Source organism: Antennarius striatus, chromosome 10 (genome assembly GCF_040054535.1).
Source record: "Antennarius striatus isolate MH-2024 chromosome 10, ASM4005453v1, whole genome shotgun sequence".
In the NCBI taxonomy this organism is placed as follows: domain Eukaryota; kingdom Metazoa; phylum Chordata; class Actinopteri; order Lophiiformes; family Antennariidae; genus Antennarius; species Antennarius striatus.
The window spans coordinates 4,981,548-5,001,017 of NC_090785.1; positions in this window are offsets into that span (position 1 = coordinate 4,981,548).

Sequence of the window (19,470 nt, forward strand, 5' to 3'; positions counted from 1 at the left end):
TGCTGACATTTAAGCGTAAGGACTGAAACTTGACCACCCAGGAGATCCCACTCTATACCGGCTAACCTAAGTCGCTAGCAGCTAATGAGCCACCTGGTCTTTGTTCAGTAAGTCTTTGCTGAAACAGCTAAATCCTCTTTGGACAGATGATACAAACGGCTTCATAAATGGTTGTGAGCTGTATTAATTAATTGGTAAAATAGACTTTGTATTTCGTTACTGTCGCACAACTGTAAGAGGGTTCTGGTTTTGGGTTTAGCTTTTTTATTGAGTCGATGTCCCTGAAACCCCTGGTCTGGTGTATTTCAGAGGATTAAGGACATTTAAAGCCACAGAATCAAAGGATGCAAAGTCTTCATTGTTACGGGAATATCTTGTGTTTTTATCTTCTACTAGGTGTTGTTGAATGTCACCATCTGTCTGTTGCACAGACCGCTGCAAACAACAATGAAACTTAATGGAGAGTGAGGCGTCCCAGCTGGGGTCATTCCAGCACACGTGCATTGTCTCGCTTGAGTGGACGTCTTAAGAATTGTCTGTGCTAAATTTTTTGTCAAGAGCTGTCACCGACGCTGACAGGCAGGACTTGCCCTTGGCTTTGCTGCTGTTTAGACAGGTGTTTTTGCAAAGAAAACAACTGCAGCTCCGTTTCCAGCTTAGACGCTCTCACAGTCGAAGTTCCCCTGAAGACTGAAGAGTATCACTGTGAGGATGAAGTCTGGCAGGGGGAGGCTTTTGACAGACTGGCAAAAGTCAGGGGTGATTTGTGTCAAAATGAATTTACTTTGCTGTTTCCTCAGTGGCTAAATATGAATTATGTTGCCTGCATTTCGTTGGTTGTGGTTGTTTGCTCATTCTCCATTAAGCCTCACATTCTAGAAAATATGCAAAGGTCAACAACCTAAATGTATTGTGTATTCATTCATTTTATTAACTGCTATGGCACCGTGAGATTTGCTCTCACACAAAGTTTTGCAGCACCGTTAAACATAAAATAATTCTTCCCTCTGAAGGTCTTCACCTTTCTCTGAGTTTTTGGTCAGTGTTTACTTGACTTCAGTGGGTACAACTCTGGCTTTTTTGTGTTTTTCTTTCCTCCTCCTCCCCTTCTGTGTTTCTCATTACTGAAACTCCGTGATGACAGTCTCAGAAAGCCACACACACGACAAGCTGGTAAGAGGGCCATAGTTGTGGATGCTTTTTTTTTGTGTGGGCAGAACTAGGGCCAAAACCCTGTGATTACCCATGCACTCTTCCATTTTCCACCTGTGCACACTGCCAGAAACTCAGAATTGGGGGACTCGGCAGGACTGATTTATTCTGATGGGCTCCAGTACCGCCAGTCCCCATTTTGGCTGGTATTCCATGGGCTAGCCAACAGCAAGAGGAGTGGTGGGGAAGGCCTACATTGTGGGCCTTAGCTGGCATCCATTTAAAGCCCAGAGGTGAGCCAGTAATGCTTAATTCAAGATACTTTGGAGGATGGTTCCCTCCGTTGTCGTGTGTTGGTAGATTGCAAACTTAGAACTCTGTCTCGTTCTCAAATGCAGCTTGTTTCGACGGTCCCGTTAGGTGCCATGTGTCTGCTCCAGCTGAAAGGCACATGATTTATTTCAGGGGTAAGGATGTGGCCATTCAGAGGGGTCATATTTATAGTCAGTTGGTCTGGTGGGAGGACCTGCCAATAAAAGCAGAGATTCTGAAACAGTGGCATGGGGACAGAAAACTGTACGTTTGTCTCTCTTTAGAGGCCATGGGTGAACGCTATTTTCAGTGGACTGTAATAAATAGCACTTAAAACTGAATGGTTCTTGTATCATCCTGTGTATACTGAAGGGAAAAGAGCAAGGAGAGAAGAAAGACAAAGGCCCTATAAAGGAAGCGATATTTACTAAATCAAAGAAAAAGGATGTTGTTGAATTTAAATGCCGGATTGATTAATATTGATAAACCCCTCAAGGAACACTCTGATTTAATGTAGGTTTAGATGATTAAACTGTCACCTACATGGTCATGTTAACTGTAAATTTAAGAAGACTTTTCCAGACAACTGTGTAAATTTGACTCAGAGAAAAATACACAAATTAAAATTATCACATTACTCAGTAATTGTTAGATTCAGCTCAGAGTTGGATACATTCTCTAACTATAGGTTCTTCAGGTTTCTACTTTAAGCTACTTTTCAAGCCTAAAGGTGCAAAATGTTTGCTGCTCAAATGATGAATTTGTGCGGGACATTCTATATGTCATGTATGACCCTCCTTTTTCCCCTGTAGTGTTTTCTTTTAACCTGCTGCACATCCGATACTCACACAATCGCCTATGAAGAAAATGCAATTATTTTAATTTAGCTTGCATGTGCAAGATACAATGACTCCAGCAAACATTCTACATTGCATGTACATCATAATAACAGAGGCCGTCTCACTCCTCGGTACGAGTAGAAGATGAATGAACTTGGCCTTTTCACAGATGATAATTGAGATGTCTCTAAAGCTCATGTGTTTGATAAAGGGCCTGCACTGTAAAAGAATCCACAGTGATATCATCGTGTAAAAACGACAGTAATGAGCCAAAGCTTGAGCGCTCGACCTCCTCTCAGCACCCGGATTTGGCTTTTGCCAAACAAAGTAATTGTTCTTGGGAGGAAACGAAGTTGGGTGTCACTACAGGAAAATAAATAAGCATTAAAGGAGATTTAAGTGAAATTAGACGTAGTGAGGAAGATTGCAAGGCAATTACTTAACCGCCCCTTTTTTGCTTCTTGATTTCCTCCTCTACTCATTGTTTCTTAAAAAAAAACTTTGGATACAAAACCTGATAATAGAGCCATTCAGTTTTTAAGTGCTATTCATTACAACTTACTGAAAATGGCATTTATCCACTTTGAGGCTTTTCAAAAGACTACTTAGGATCTTCTGCAGCGCTTTCAGACACCAAAGAGTGTGAATAAAGGCGTACACATTCCACTGTGGCATGTTTTGAGGTGGGACAGTTGTGGCTCTGGGTTGAAGCAAGTACCCCTGTGGAGTAAAAATGGCCAGAGCCAAAACACATCGAGTATTATTGCTAATTACATAGGGCATATCCCTTCTGGATTTGCGGCTGTATGCTAATTCTTCATATAATTCTACCTCGAATTATGTCCCATTAAATGTGTGACAGAGTGGAACTCTGTATCTGACTGGAAAATTCATTCAATGTGGAGCCTCAAAAGTGAGTCAGACCTCAGTGAAGAAACAATAGTGTTTGAAGGTGGTTCATGTTTATTGACACGCATGAGCGGCTGCTTCAGGTGTTCTCTCCATGGACTGAAAGAAAAGCATATTGAAAATATGTGGGCTCTCTATCCCGTATATTTCCTAAGAACAAAAGTCAGAGGAATATGAATTGTTCCACCAGGTGTCATTGGAAATGGTGTGTTTCATGATGCGTTCAGAGGCCGCTTGTCATCAGTGAAGCTCCGCAATGTCAATTTTTCAAAAGTAAAGAAAAACAACTTGGTTTCAGCTCAACGTTGCATTTCTAGTGTTGTGCAAGGGGATAGAATTTTTTTTTATTGTCTAAGGGCCTAGAGGTTTGACGGTATCCTCAGCCGTAGAAGGAACAATAAATGAAACGCTACGTTAACCTCAAGTGAACATGAAATTCAAAAATAGTTAAAGTTAATGAGATTTATGATCAATATTTGAAGCAGATGTTTATAGGAACAAAAACATTTTTTTTTTCTTCTGGCAGTTAGTTTTGGAGTATAATTGGTTGAGATGTGCCAGACTACACACTGACCTTTCACAACTTGCATGAAAGAACTGCACGCACTCCATCGGATTGGTGTCAACGAGCCGTGTTGGAGAAATTGGGGAATAAATTGAAAAGGGTAAAAAGGTAAGAAAAAAAAAAGTGGGACTAATCCTTTTTTATGGGAAGTTGTGAGGATTCCTGTGATCTACATCAGATCCAATCAGATTAAATACTTCCACTTCTGTTGGGAAAGGACACTACTGTGTGGAAGTAATCCTAATCTGATATCAGCATTGGAGGAAAGCAGACTGAAGACACCCCTGCATCGATTAACATGGGGCTATTCTAGATGGGGTGTGTTCACAATTTTCTCCGGGATTAATAAAGTCTCTATGTATTTATCTTCACATACTAGTGAGACAATGGATTGTGACTAGTGTTGCTAATGAGTCTTTTCTTAAATATTTTGTAGAGTAGAAACTTTTTTAATCTTATAACTCCAAGTTCTGGGATTGCGTGTTTCATCTATATAACCGGCCAACGCAGCACTTTGGCCGGATTCATTTTTATTTCAGACTGACCTTTTGTTTTCTCTGCAGAGTCATGTCAGGATTGATTTAGTCTGCTCAGGGCAGCATTATCTATAACTGGTAGGAACCCTAACTGGAGGGCACCTCAGCGGGGTGAGTTTTGGCTGTCAGGCCCTCTGGCTGAAGGACCGTGACACCAATCATAACACCACCCCGCCGGTTCAGCCAACAGTAATATCTGGGACTGGCACAATGTTTAAATCGAAGACTTTTCTTGAAAAGTTTGAAAGAAATGTGTTGAGACAGTGGTTGGGTCATTTCTCGGCGGTAACAGATAATGTTCTCTCATTGGATTGCCAGTAACATAATTGTATGTTGGAAAATGTAGTTGCCTCATATTGAGAAGCACGAAAGCATTGATATAATAAGAGGTGACGTTAAAATTCCCTTTTCTGTCCAACACAATGTGGGTAGTGTGGAAAACCTGGATGGTGTGATTTTTTTCAGAGAATCCATCACAGCTTCGCAACCCTGCAGGTCTACCATACAGTAGAGGGCAATTTTAATCAAAACCAGGCCGCTCCAGCCGGGGGGCTCGAAGGTCATCAGCCAAGAAGAGGAAATTATTGATGGAAATAAAGGTGCTGGACTTCTTTAGCGGTCACCCGTTACAAACATGTGAGATACAGTTTCTAGACAGGCAGCATTATGAACAAGGCATAGTTGTTCACATCTGATTTAAGAACTACTTTTGTCATGACTTGTGCCAAAGATGGGCTCATGCTTTTACTGGCTTTTTAGTCTGTTTCCATTTCTTGACCTGCATTTAAAGTCCACTAAAAGTTAATAATTCTTTAATGTTTTCTTACTTTGAAAATTGCCTATGAACAGCACGGAGCATGTGATTTACTGACTCAGACTGCTTTAGCCACACATCAAGAACATGTTCCCTTTCTCGTATTATAACATATGAAATCACTTACAAGTAGCTACTAATTCACAGTCATCTGTCAAACCATTTTAATCAAGACGCAGAGTTATTATAGAACGCGATGACGTTGCGTGTGTGCGAGGTACAGCCGGGCCACCGTAATTTGGAAGTGCCACAGAGAAAAGTGTCACAAAAGAAGAAAGAGAGGGTCAAGTTCCCGTGTGCAGGTTGTAGTGAGACGTGTCTGGTGATGGCCAGGCTGCCTGGACAGGGAGGTGAGAGGCAGGTTAATTACTAAGCTGAGAGGGAAGGGTGAGGTGCTTTACATGGCCCCTTGTAGCACGAGTTCTTGGGTTTCCAACAAAGAGAGGTTTGGGTAAAGGGTGCTGCTGAAGATGTCAAAGGGCGACACTGCACGGGCAAAAAACATCGAGTCCATTGTGAAACACATTTAATAATACTACTACTAGTACTACTAATAATATGTATACATTTTTGTAAATAATCGAAAGCGTAACTACTGTATGTACTTGTACTTGTATTTTATTCTTTTTTTTACTCTTTTTCTACGTACTTTGTTAAATTATTGCACTGCAAGGAAGCTTGTACTTGTATTATTGTACTACAGTATGTATGGTGACAATAAAGGATATTTCTATTTCTAATAATAATAATCCTTTATTAACCTGATATTGTACACACAAGTCAGTAAAACTAACATCAAACCTTTCTCCTGATGACTTTAAGGAGGATTCACTCATTCTGCACCGAACGCCTGTGGCAATATTCCTTCAATCTTCGCTCTACCAGCACAAATTGTCATTCTGTCTCACTCACTTGCATGCACACATGGAAATATAGTTAATACAATCCAAATGGTTTCTTTTGGATATTTATTTTCATGCTTATTTTTGCCGCAGGCCTCATGAAACCAATTATTATTTTTCCAGTAAAGGGTCAAAGGGAGGAAACACTTGATTTACAGGACCAGAAAGCAGCTGCAGCCTGTTTCTACAGGTAGATTAACAAAGCCATACATGCTGATATTTAGTTTTGATTATTGGTGTTCCATTTAAGGTTTTGCGTGTCCTCAGACCATAATGTTGTGTCTTGGTTTATTTTCTTGCCCTTGAACACAGTGCAGTGTTTTTTGGAGTTCATTAAGTAAAGGATCAGCCCCCCCACTCCTCCATTCTCCGCTAATGAGCCAACTTAAATGGATTGAACTTATTAGGCCATTAAGGACGGGAAATGTAGAGAACATTGAACACAGGAAGACATTAGATGTCTGTACATGCACAGCCAACTTGTACAATGTGACAATTGAGGAGAAAATCAAGCAAGCTTTTCAGTGTATTTTGGTAAACCTTTCATTAGCATGAAAAGTGACTTCGAAATGATGTTTGTTCTTCTAAAAATTCACTCTATCCCCATTCTTTTTATTTGTGATTATTTATTAATATGTGCTTAATGAATAATATGAATTTAACAAGAGTAAAAAATGTGTTCTTATGTTTTAAAATTATTAATGTGGAGGGATACTTGTGGGATAGGGATTTTTTTTTTTTCAGAATATTTTTCCAGCTCCTCTCAGTATTGTAAAAAAGTCACACGCTCAAAAATTTGAAAAATTCAGGAAATTTCATATAATGTATGTAAAAACCATGAATGGCATTAAATACAAGATGAATTTAATCGATCAAATTTGATTTATAAAGTGCTTAAATGCATCAACAGACATTTCGATTTTGAATTTCCTCACTTATTTCCAGTTTTTGTGAATATTGTGCAGCTTGCAGCTGAAAATATGAATTTTGTCTATATTTCTGAATGGAACAGTTTTCGAACAATAAAAATTCAAAGCAGCAAAAAATAAAGACCCATGTAACTGTACTTCTACTTCATTAAAACTGTAGAATAATTTGCCATATCTTGTAAGTTAAAGAAAGGAATTCCACCAAACAGTATATTATCCAAGACATGTTGCAATAGATCGAAAATACTTCAAATTAAACTCGATGGAATAAACAAATCTGTATATTTTCCTCTCTCCTGTATGTTTATTTAATACTAAATAATAAAACTAACACAACTAACGACTGAAGATGAGGAAACCCTGTGCAGCCTGTAGGGTAAATTTAACTGCAAAGAGACGCCCAATTTAGCTCAGCCTGCAACATGAGACATTTTCCGTGAAGTACTTCATTAAGCTGATTTAGTTCAAAGAAACACCAACAACGTGAATCCTGACAGCGGGACGCTGGTTGGCACTTCATCGTCTTGCTGTCTCTTAATAATTCAGCACTTTTGCAGTTGGTGTATGAAAAAGAGAAACTGCAGCGCACTGGGAGGAAAAACCCGATCCGTCTCCTAACAAGGTTGAAGTGAGAATATGACAAAGCCTTTACATCTGACACCCAACCCAACAAACAGCCGTCTGTCATCATTATAAGTGGAGCCTGATGTGCTGCACTTAAGAGCCACCTTGAATCTTTTATGTCCCATTGCCAATTAAGACGGGTCCATTATCTTCTCAATTATTGAGTCAAATTTCGAAACCCAATCAGTTATTGATAAATGGACCTGTAGCACCGTTCATAGTTAAAGTGACCCTGAAGAAGACACTACCATCCAAAGAGCGTTCCCTGTGTTACTAATTGATAATTTTTTTTCTCGGTAATCCTGTTCTCACGTCAACTCGCTGCCAACATCTTCACCCTCAGGCGACGCCATCTCTTTGGTTATTCATATTCCTGGCCTCAGACAATAGCAACCTCTTCAAAATCCGTAACAGATAATCCTCTGGACGCAAAAGTCACCTGTCTCAGGTGTATCGAGGGAGAATGTCAGCCTGAAACACTATCACCATGATGGACTCTGCTAGAAATGATTTCTTCCTTATTGTTCATTTGACAGGACTTAGCACCACTTACAGTCTTTCTGGCTGATCAGGGAGTTGTTTTTTCCACCCCTGCGTTTGGGGGTGTGGAAATTAAATCATGCAACAGGGGATTTGATGACACATGATATTCATTTTGACGGGAGACATTAATATCTGTGGTATCATGTGACTAATCCCAAAACTGGCACAAAGAAGTTGGGTGGAGAGGAGGTGTAGACGAGTTTTCTGTATCCATCTCATCGTACGCCTTCCTTCAGCAGCATAAATTCAAAAGGGAACTATTTGAGATTCATCCCACTGGGTGGAATAAATTCAGTGTCGATAAATTGTCTAAATTATTTCATATTTAGACATGGAGAAAAAAACTTTTGCTTTGCTTTTCTCTGTCAGATGAGAACCTTTTTGCTGCTTTATAACTGTCCTGATGCATGACGTGAGGATGTAAAGCATCAATACCTAATATACCTTAATTTATATATAACAATCCCTTAAATTATATAACGTTATTATGTTCAAAAGTGTGACATAATAAGATGAGGGAATAATCAAAGAATATAAAACAAATTACGAAAGATGATGGTGTTTGAAAAATGTCTTAATTTTTTTTTTTTTTGGTTTAGAATGCAAACAGAGCGTTTTCTCACGTGGTGTATTTACAGTTGCAGCAGCATCTTGTCACACCACCTAACACCTCACAGTTTACGGGCTCCGGTGTCAACCAATCCACCAACACGACAAGCCACCAGCTGTGAAAAGGGTTACCTGTGCAGGTCTGGCTGTGTGGCTGCTGATGATTGACAGCAGGTTTAATATTTGATGAAGGACTTGGGATGAACCAAAGGCTGCTCTCTCAGAACGTGTGATGCAGGGAACGCCCAAACCTCCGCTATTGTTACCCTTCCCCATCCTGCCCTGCTATTCATAGAGCAGAAGGTAGGGTTTTGTTACCCCACTCTGAGAGTTCACCGACAAGAGAAACACAATGAACCCAGAATAACAAAGGTTGCTGTGCCCTTCTCATCATGATCATTTGAGCTCTTCCAGAACACGATTCCACAGTGATGGGCAGTTTAAAAGGAGGAGGGGGCTCAGCTTTTACTCCACATATTAAACTCCACATACAGTTGTCAATCGAACGGACGCAACACTCGAGCACCTTAAGAAGAAGAAGAATTTAAATCCCACAAATGAGGAAATTCTTTCTCCATTCAAATTCTTTACTCGCTCTCACTCATGTACCAATTTTTTCAAAAGGCCCAATCTTCCATTGCTCTAAAATTTAAAGGGTTCATAACATCTCATATGACATGAAAATGCTTTATTAAAATTTACAAGTTTGGGATAAATAAAGTATATCTATCTATCTATTGTATGAAATTAACTCCATTTTGCTAAATGTCTTGAATTTAAATTTTATTTTACTTTTTGTCATTTATTTTCCACTGGTGTGAATAATTATATTATCTTTTCATGTGAAAACTCCATCTAACTTCCTGTCTGATGACAGATTTTAATTGCTTGATCTTGGTGCTTTTATTCATTTATTTTTATTAGGACTTCAATAATTTCAATATTTTTCCACTAGTTTGACATTACCTGCAAAGCGGAAGAAGCGGCTTTAGAAGAGACAGTTATGGTTGGATGGTTTATCATCATCTCATTCCCGTTTTGCCCACTGACCTCTGTCATGTATGTATTTTTTATAGATTGTTAAATGCTTATATGACAATAAACTTCTTGAGTCTTGAAATGGTACACTGGGGACAGTCATACGAATCTCACTAAAACTGAAAGAAAAACTGCATTTAATAATCTGAGCATGAGGAAACTCGTATTCAATGTTGAGTAGAATCCTTTAACTACAAGAGGCCACATAAAGTGCTTCTAATGTGTTGATATAGTTGATTTAAACATTCTTACCGGAACATGAAGGCGTGATATTACAGCAAAGAGTGATGATAAAGTCTTTGTCTGGCGGTAAAGCTGAGCTAATGCACAGTGATGGTGATGTTCCTCCGTTCAAAGACAGAGGTGAAATATACAGTATCGTATGTCCTGCAGGTGTCTTTCTGAGGCTCAGCGTGGATCCTTGGGATTTACCGCCAGACTTAGAGGTGCTCTCTCTTCAATCCACCTCTGGCAGCGTGCCTGAAGGAATCAACGGCTACAGCTTTCTTTCATGACTGTCAGGACGACCACGAGGGGAGTTTGGCAGGTTGGAAAGAAACTTTGAAACCGATCCTCCTCTCTTTGCCTATTTCTGTTCAGCTCTTAATCCATAAACCATCCTTGAACAGGCCCATCTGGCATCTGGTGGCCTCCCCATCGACTCCCTCATCCCTATTCTCCCAGGACGGGCAGCGAATAGGCTTTTTCTCTTCTTGAGGCCTGATTCATCCTGCTTGTCCGTATCTGAGGGCTTTTGAGCCTCTGTATTCTTCCCATAATTCTTTCATTGCTATGATCAATGAAAGGATTCGCTGAAGTTCTTTGTCAAACATGACACTGATTACCTTTAATTTGGAATGCTGTCTCATTACGACGTTGCATCTGAAATCTTTTCTGACCCACTGCAAAACTGTCCAATTTGAGATGAGGGGTGTGCAGTTGGTTGCAATCTGCAACTGTAATGATTGATTGACCAAATCTCACACTTAACATTTGACCTCTAAAAATTGTGAGTGTTGTCTGAGAGGATCTACACCGAGAGACGAAACCTTTGGACGAGGTAAGCAAAAGTCAATGCGTAAACTAAGGTGTTTTTTCCCCCACTTGTGTTCATTTGTTTTTTTTGGATTTACATGTATTTTAAGGTTAGAATTTGGAATTAGACACCATTAAATTTTCTTTTCTTTTTTTAAAACTTTCTTTTACCACATTAATGCAAAAAAAAAATCAAAACAAAGCAAACCAACAAAAACATTTAACCAATGGAGAACCATTCCCAAAAGATGTTTTAATCAGTTTGTGAGAACGACCTTCTGATGTGCCCACGTATTTTTAAGACTCATTATAGTACAGTTATTAAAAAGCATTTCACTTATAAGATAAAATCTACATTTAAAAATATAAATCCAGCGTATGAATACATTTTAAATCCCCAGTAAACTAATATAATTGAAAGTTTGGTGATCAGGACTTTATAACCTAGACGGTACCCAAACCCTCCCTTGACACAGCAGCTCACAGCACATCTTGCGGTGCCCTTTACTTTCTTCATGAGCTGTTTTTTATTCCCCCTCGTCTTCTCCCAGGAAACACACTGGAGTCCCACTGCTTTCTCCTCGCAAAAGGTGCGCTCGCAAAGCCACAACACAAACAGCACCGAACGTATCGGGCCCCAGCTGCCGACACGTCTGCTCAGCAGCGTATTTATTTAAACCTGCCGCTGACTCAGGCGGTCCCGCGAAGGCTTCGCCTGGGGCCTCCCCGGCTTGTTTGAGAATCCATTCACACCTGCGCATTAAATTACTGACACTAATGTTTCTAGTAATGCTTGGATCTGCTCCCATTTTTTGAACCTGTAAACATGCAGGAGCCAGGAATATTTGGACATGTGAGGAAAACGTGAGCGCTTCCGATGGGATGGAGTGTTTCGTAGGACGACAAGTCTGTCTGTCCTGTGTACCTATTTTGTGTCTTCACAAATGTATACATTTGGATATTATTAGATGATGACAGACGTACACGCATGTTGGCAAACGTATATTTTTAGTATCGGGAGGTGAAAATGATGAGAAAATTAGACACTTGGATTCTTAATCCAGCTCTCTGACAATAAAAAAGACACAGTCGCTTCAGGGTGGGGGTGGATGACACATGGACTCCTACCTGGTTGCTAAGGGCTCAATAGCTTTTGAACTTGAGAGGTGTGGAGGCATGAACACCTGTGTGCCCCCCCTCCCCTCAGCAAATGCCTGGATACCTTTCACCTTGTCTTAGTGTGCGGCACTCAGCGGGGGCCCGAGAAGGATAGAACTGTGCAAAAGAGAAAGGAAAGTATCCGAGAGACATCCCCTAGATTGTCTGTCTGGGGTCAGGGGTCAAAGGTCAGCATTGAGGGGGTATGTCAGGTGTTAAGTGGAGCAGACAAGCCAGCGTAGGACTGCTTGCTTACCTGGTGACCTGCTAACCTGTGGCCAGGTGGGAACACAAAGCAGTAAGTTTTACTACAAGAATATCCAAACAGGATGAAGATCAGAAGAGACCACCAGATACGGTAAACAGAGTTACAGAGTCTGAACTCACAGACGAAACAGTTAAAGCACAATTACTTGAGGATTTACATGACACAAAAGAAAAAAGTACTTCGTTCAATTGTATTTTACTGATAACCTTTAACTTGTATAGTTAGAAAGCATATTAATTGATTGGAACAGGTCTTCCATCGCTGATCTTTAGACTATGGGTAATTTTTTGGAACCTAATGTCAGACATTCAAAGAAAAATTCAACAAACTTTATGAGGCAATTTTTTTCTTATCGCAAATTGGAATTGGTGTGGCATTAAAAAAAACAACAACCTCACTTTTGATTCAATCAAGTCACAAAGCACTGCAACTATAAGGTTAAAGCATGTATTGCAGACAGGCAATTTTTTATGTTTTTAATCGATATCTATTCATCCATAATCCCTGAGCAATTTTTTTTTTTAAAGAAACCACATTTTAGAAAGCAGAAGAAAACAAATCCTGGATAAACGTCTTTATCCTGCTATATTACACGATTATTATTATATTATTATTATATTACATATCATTCACCATGCTGAGAAACCAAAAACAAACAAACAAACAAACGGATATGGGGGCAAAACACAACCTCCATGGTGGAGTTGGAGAACATCCCTCATTTAATCTTTCTCTGGATTTTTACTGCACATAAAATCCGGCTTCTTTGTTTTCTTCTAAATGACTCTAAAAACAATAAACTAAAACAATCCTTAACAAAAGGTCAAACCGATGGGATTGTGTACAGCTCCACAGCTGTACACAGTGCTCTCACAGGTGTTTATTCACATCACAAAGGATTATCAACTTGAAGGCTAAATGGGTTTTATATATTGCGTATGAATTTAACTGGCATGCGATCATCTGAGCAAACAGCCTGACTGCAGTTTAATTAGCATGCAGATGACCCTGACCACACCGCCCTGCTGCTGGGACGGTGACTGCATGGAATCTGGCTGTGGTTGATGAAAAGGATTATTTGCTTTGGGTCTGTGTGTCTCCCTAAGCCGAGGGACAAGGCGAGACACCGTTAATGATGATCCCTGGCAAATGGCTGCAGGCTGAGGAGGGTTCCCCCTCAGGGAGGTGAGGTGTGCGTGTGTGTGTGTGTGTGTGTGTGTGTGTTTGTATGTGGAGTTGGCATTCAGCCCTCTGCTCAGCTGCCTATTAATTATGGATGTCTATCCGTGATATCTATTGTCCTGTGGGCACCGTATGAAAACGCACACTGTAAAGAGAAGGTAGCGCTTCAAGTCAAACGTGCAGACGCCACGGTGACACCGAGCGTGTTTGGATCCACGTTTGGATTCGACACGAAGAACAAAAGTCAGCATGAGTTCAAAACTTGAAGGACAAGGTTTTGAGTTGAAACCAAAGTAGAGATTTACATTTTAGATATAAATATGATTCATTATGTCCTTGACTGACCCACAGCAAACCAGTTGGTTGGGTTATTTTTCCTCACTTATTACGACAGTAATTATAACCTGAGTTATTTAATAAAGCAAATACTTTTTTGGGGGGTTTTTCTTACAGACTGGCAGCTTTTCAAAAGTACACAACACCCGTAGGTCAGCCAAAGGTGAACTTAAATTTAAACAAGAACCAACGCAGTCACAAACTGGAACATCCCGAGACACCCTTGAGTTCAAAATTTTACCCTGACCTAGTAGCATAGGTCAAAGATCAAAGCTAATGCTTTGATCTATGAAAGTTTTTCAGAGGCTTGTCCTTCTATCTTATCTGGTTCCTGAGAGTACAAAAGTTGAAATTTAACCTTGACCTAGCTTGCTGAAGGTCAAGGTCATCATCTCATTTTCACTTCCAAACACTTGAATAAATGACTGAAGATGAGAAGTGCTATCAGTGACAACAGTTATATTTTGACGAGGAATATCTTCGCTGCTTCAGCGAGACGTGATAGATGGTTATTTTGACTATTTTTTAAAATATGGTTGTGACCTGGTAATTTATACAATGTTTTTTTTTTCAAAATCTATTTTTTCCACACTTCTTTCAACAATTTTCACCATTTTCTTAATTTTTATTTAGATTTAGAAGGTGGAAATAAATATTTCCAGACACCGTTTAATCAAAGTACTGGAGCTAAATAATAAAAAACTGTTATATGTCTTGCAACAACCACACCAGCCTGTGCTGCTTCATATCGTCCTGTCTCCACAGGTCATGAATTTTAGAGAAATCTTTTTCACCTCTCTTTTGCTTCAGCGATCTGGACGTCATCTGGTTCAGTTTCTGACCTGTTGCTCTGCGTCCTGCTTCGCTAAATGTTCCCAACTGTCTGATCCAGAATCAAGGATTTTTTTCTTTTTGTTACTAAGTGAGCAGCTATTGTTCATGTGATTGTGGCCCCCGCTCTTTAAGTTCTTCAAACCAGGAAATGTTTAAACAGGGCTAATTAGCAGTTATTCCCTTCAGTGCGTGGCTCTGGCAGTTCTTCTCTGTGGCTGATCTGACAGGAGTCATGCCCTCAGGGGGCCGGCGGATCAATTATGGGGCCTTTCACATTTTGCAGTTTTGGAAACATTAGACAAGCTCAATCCCAGGTTTGCCCCCCGACTGCTTTTTGTGCATGACTTTGGCTTTGAAATCAACTAAGAGGCTTTTTTCCACCCCGCGTGAGCAGATAACTGCAAAAATGACATTTCATGAGACCCCAAGGGATGATGGGAAAACGGAACTGTCACTGACACACACACACACACACACACACACACACACACACACACACACACACACACACACACACACACACACACACACACACACACACACACACACACACACACACACACACACACACACACAGACACACACACACACACACACACACACACACACACACACACACACACACACACACAATTCCCTGCAGACAGTGCTATACTCCCTCTGCTGCCTCTCCTCTGTAAACACAGCTCTCTGCCTGTCATTGCCTTTGGAAAAAAAATTCCTTCATCAAAGTCAGAATGAAAGAAGTAATTCAACCCTTTAATGTCATCATTTCTGTTGCTGCCATGCTCACCTGCTCCCTCCAATGCATCGATCTGGGGATCAGGTGAACATATGAAAAAATAACATAGTGGTCGATGTTATGATGAACATATGTCCTTGAATTATAATATTTTTCCAACATGGAATAAAATTCTTATACAAAACATTTTAACATTGAAAATTTAATCCTTTTTCCAGTTTGAATGTTTTCTCACGTCTTTTTACACAAACATGTGGTTTAGGGATTTAATATATATTCTTTTTATAAATTAGGTTGATAGTCCTGCTGGTATATTAGAATATTAAATGAACCAATCCAACAAACTGTACCAAGACAAACAAAGCTTGGAAAGAGCTGTATTGTAGGCTCCATATTGTATCTGCTGCACCCAGGAATGAGTATTTTTGCTGCATGTCATCCCCTCTTTGTCCTAATTTACCCCATCTACACTCCTGGCTCTCCAAATACTTCACATGTAATGTTAAGTTTGTCAGAAGTTTGAGATACGTTGCATAAAACGAATTGCTTGTGCAAACACAACAAAGCACCTGTTATTTTGTGCATGAAAAAAAGACCTTGTGCTGGAAGTTGTTTCAATTTTAATGTGTCCTTGTGAAAAAAGTGTGCCTCAAATTATCGAAAATGCAAGATAAACACGAGTCAGACATGTGTCACCTTTTCACCAATTATCATTAATGAGGGCAGCATTTTGTGGGAGAGGCTCAAAGGAAAACACTCGCCGCTGCTCCTCACTGATGAAATTAAGCTGTCATTGGAGCGTCTGCCTAAATCCTGCACGCTTACGGGAAAAATAAAGACCGTTCTGAGCTTGGAACGCCGTGTAACGTTCAATTACAATTTAACAGATGGGTCTCTATTAGTCGGTGTCCATTTCAGGGTTGGAGGCGCAAGGTCACGACTCGCCTCCACGCAGGTCTCGGACAGGTGCTCACTCCATTTTTAAAAACCAGAAAGATTAGTGCAATACAAAACACACCTGGCTGGCACAATCTCCAGGCCGTCCTGTACTGGAGTGTGTCCATCACCACACACACACACACACACACACACACACACACACACACACACACACACACACACACACACACACACACACACACACACACACACACACACACACACACACACACACACACAGAAGTTGAAATTCAAGCTGACAGTTAACATCTCAAATAAATATATTTCTCTGTCTTTTTGTTTTAAGATATTAAAGTAATTTCTATAATTGTTTGAAACAAGTCCACTTTTCCTAATTCCCATCTGTGTCCTTGACAACGGGGTCAAAGCCCCGGTCCTCTCCAGGCAGCTGTGCCAGATGGCAAAGAGGCAAAAGAAAGGCAGAAGAAAGAGACAATTTCTATCAATGTCAACCAGAGAATTAGAGTTATTTCCCTGCCTTTGAGTCGGCTTTACCTGTCCACTGCCCCCGAGATGAGAAGCCGATAGCCTCGGGCGATAAAAGTCAGCGGCGGAAGCTGCTAAAAAATTGTTAGAACTCCAAACTGAGCAAAGCCTTTGATAAATCAGGGTTGTTAGGAAGGAGGCCACGTCTGAGCGGAGGAGAAAACGACAACTATCGTCGCTGTCTTTGCAAAAACACACATGAACAGCAGTGATAAAGAGACAATGAAAGAGCGACAGAGGGTTTTTTTTTGTGGCCCCTAGACAGTTCTTCCTTCACCAACCCGTGAGGAGTGTTTTGGGAAACACTTTGGAAAGCTTCGGTGGGAACAACTGCATGTGACCAGAGTGAAAAATCACTTTTAAATTCTGAATAAAAAGTGCTGCACAAGTTTTTTTACACACACACACACACACACACACACACACACACACACACACACACACACACACACACACACACACACACACACACACACACACACACACACACACACACACACACACACACACACACACAGATAATTCTTTACATACATTTAATTTAATGTTTTTAAAGTCTTTATGGGAAAAACATTGATACTGAGTAAAATATCCTCATTAATAATTAAATAATGTAATAATAAGATGTTAATAAGAATTAAAGTTACAGAAATCAACAATGCAAAGTGAAGTAATTCCATGGTTACAAATACAGTAAAACTATTGTAGTGTAACATAACTGCACTTCCGTAAATACTACATTCACGAAAGGAGAGATTTTCTTCGAGACTTCATGATCATTTGAGAAGATGCAGTTTGTGCTGCTACACTAAATTAACTTCAAATGCAGTTTATATGTATGCAGTGATACAGATCGACAGATCAATGGGTTATAATAATCTGAGAGAGTCTATTCTGCATGAGTAAGTTAATATTGCATGAGTTGTTCGTGGTCTAAGAAAAATCTTTGTTGTATTTGTCATAGTGTCACTGGTTTTATTCACCACTGGAGATTTTTATTTTGTTTGAAAAATCCAGTTCAGACATTTTATTGTCCAGGTCGTATTTACACGGTTACAAAGCAGTGGGGTTTCAAATGGTTTCACTCTATTTTAAAGGGTTTTATCTGTTTGTTTTTTGTCAATAAGTGCATCAGTTCTTTAAGTGCTTCTCCAGTAAATCCGACCATCTACAATCACAGAAAATGAAGTGTCCCCCAGGAAAGATCAATTGTAAAATTGTACATAGACTACAGCTGAGTTAGCGTCTACAAATGAGGCAGTGTTTTCCATTTATCATTTAGCATCTATGAATAAACTGCCTTTTTTAAAACGAGTTGAGAGCCAAACTCCCCCGTCGGTGCTCCTGAAGTCACGACAGTGGAAATATTCTTAGAACATTCCCTCCTCTGTAATCCATTCAAGGTGCTCAATGTTGAATCAATCAACTTTAAATACATTCTGCTAAATAAAACTGGGATGATCAAATGATGCATAGCCAATAGGTGTTTTAGTAGATTATTTTAGGAGTGGAAAAAATCTCCCAGGGAAATGTTTCAAAACAGTAAAATGTGTTACAAAAAAAAATCCTTTCAATTGGATTTCCTTTTGAATTAGGAGGCTACGTCTCCCTGTTATAATGGGCTTATGTGTCTTAGTTGATTTGAATAAACGAGTCGTGGTCTCCTTCAGAGGCAACACTTGGGGACTTAACTAAAAGGGGATGATAATGGCGTAAGTAGGTGTCATAAAATATCCCAAAAATAAACAGTGTGTGGCAAACTGGAGACATTCTCCACACACGCTCCCGCCCGTTAAAATAAGGCACTTAAAACAACACCAAGGCTGTTTGAGAGAGCCCAGAGGAGAAACTAACCAGAATAGTTCACCCTCTCTCCTGTGACAAAGCACTTGAAAGGTAACATTATAGGGGCAGGCTGGCAGAGATACAGCAGACTACACATTTGGTCCCTGTAAGACATTTTTCAGCCGCTCTCTTTCAGCGTCCTCTTACCTAGTCGCTGCTGAGCCCTGCAAGAGTTCAATCTGGTTCTTATCTCACAGAAAGTCAAATGTAACCAAACAAGTGCAAAGGGGGAATAAGTGGGCACCAGGCCTGCACGCGTTCAGTCCCAATAGATGCATGAAAAATAAGCAGCGGTTGGACTGACGACATCCCAAGATCCACTGGGGACAGAAGAAAAGGTTTAACCGTTCCTGCAGGAGCTTCGACGTCAAACTTTGGAAGAGGAGCGTGGAAAAAATTTTTTTTTTGTTCTTTACTCTGATTTCAGTCAAATCTATGAAAAGAAACACTTATTAGTCTTAGTTTATTCTACTAGAGGATTTACATTATCCACTGTTTTTTTTCAAAAAAAGCTTTTAGATGAATTATTATGAATTCTTTGAAAAGTGCCTTTTTTGTTTCCTTGAAGTAGAATCAAATGGATGTTTTTCTTAATTCTTCATAAGCTTGTTTTTCCTCATGTAATCATCAGATTTTTTTTGGGAGTAATTTCAGTTACCTGAAATTAGAATTAAGGTGTGTATTTTTAACTGAGCACAAACCCAGAATATTCAGCTTAATGTCACACAAAAAGCATCTGCTCTACAGTAATGTTAATTAATTATTCAAAGAAATTTGGAAGTTAAAGAAAATGTGTTTCTTCTTTTGCAAGTAATATATCAATGACAAATGTTGGAAGTAATGTCAGAAAGA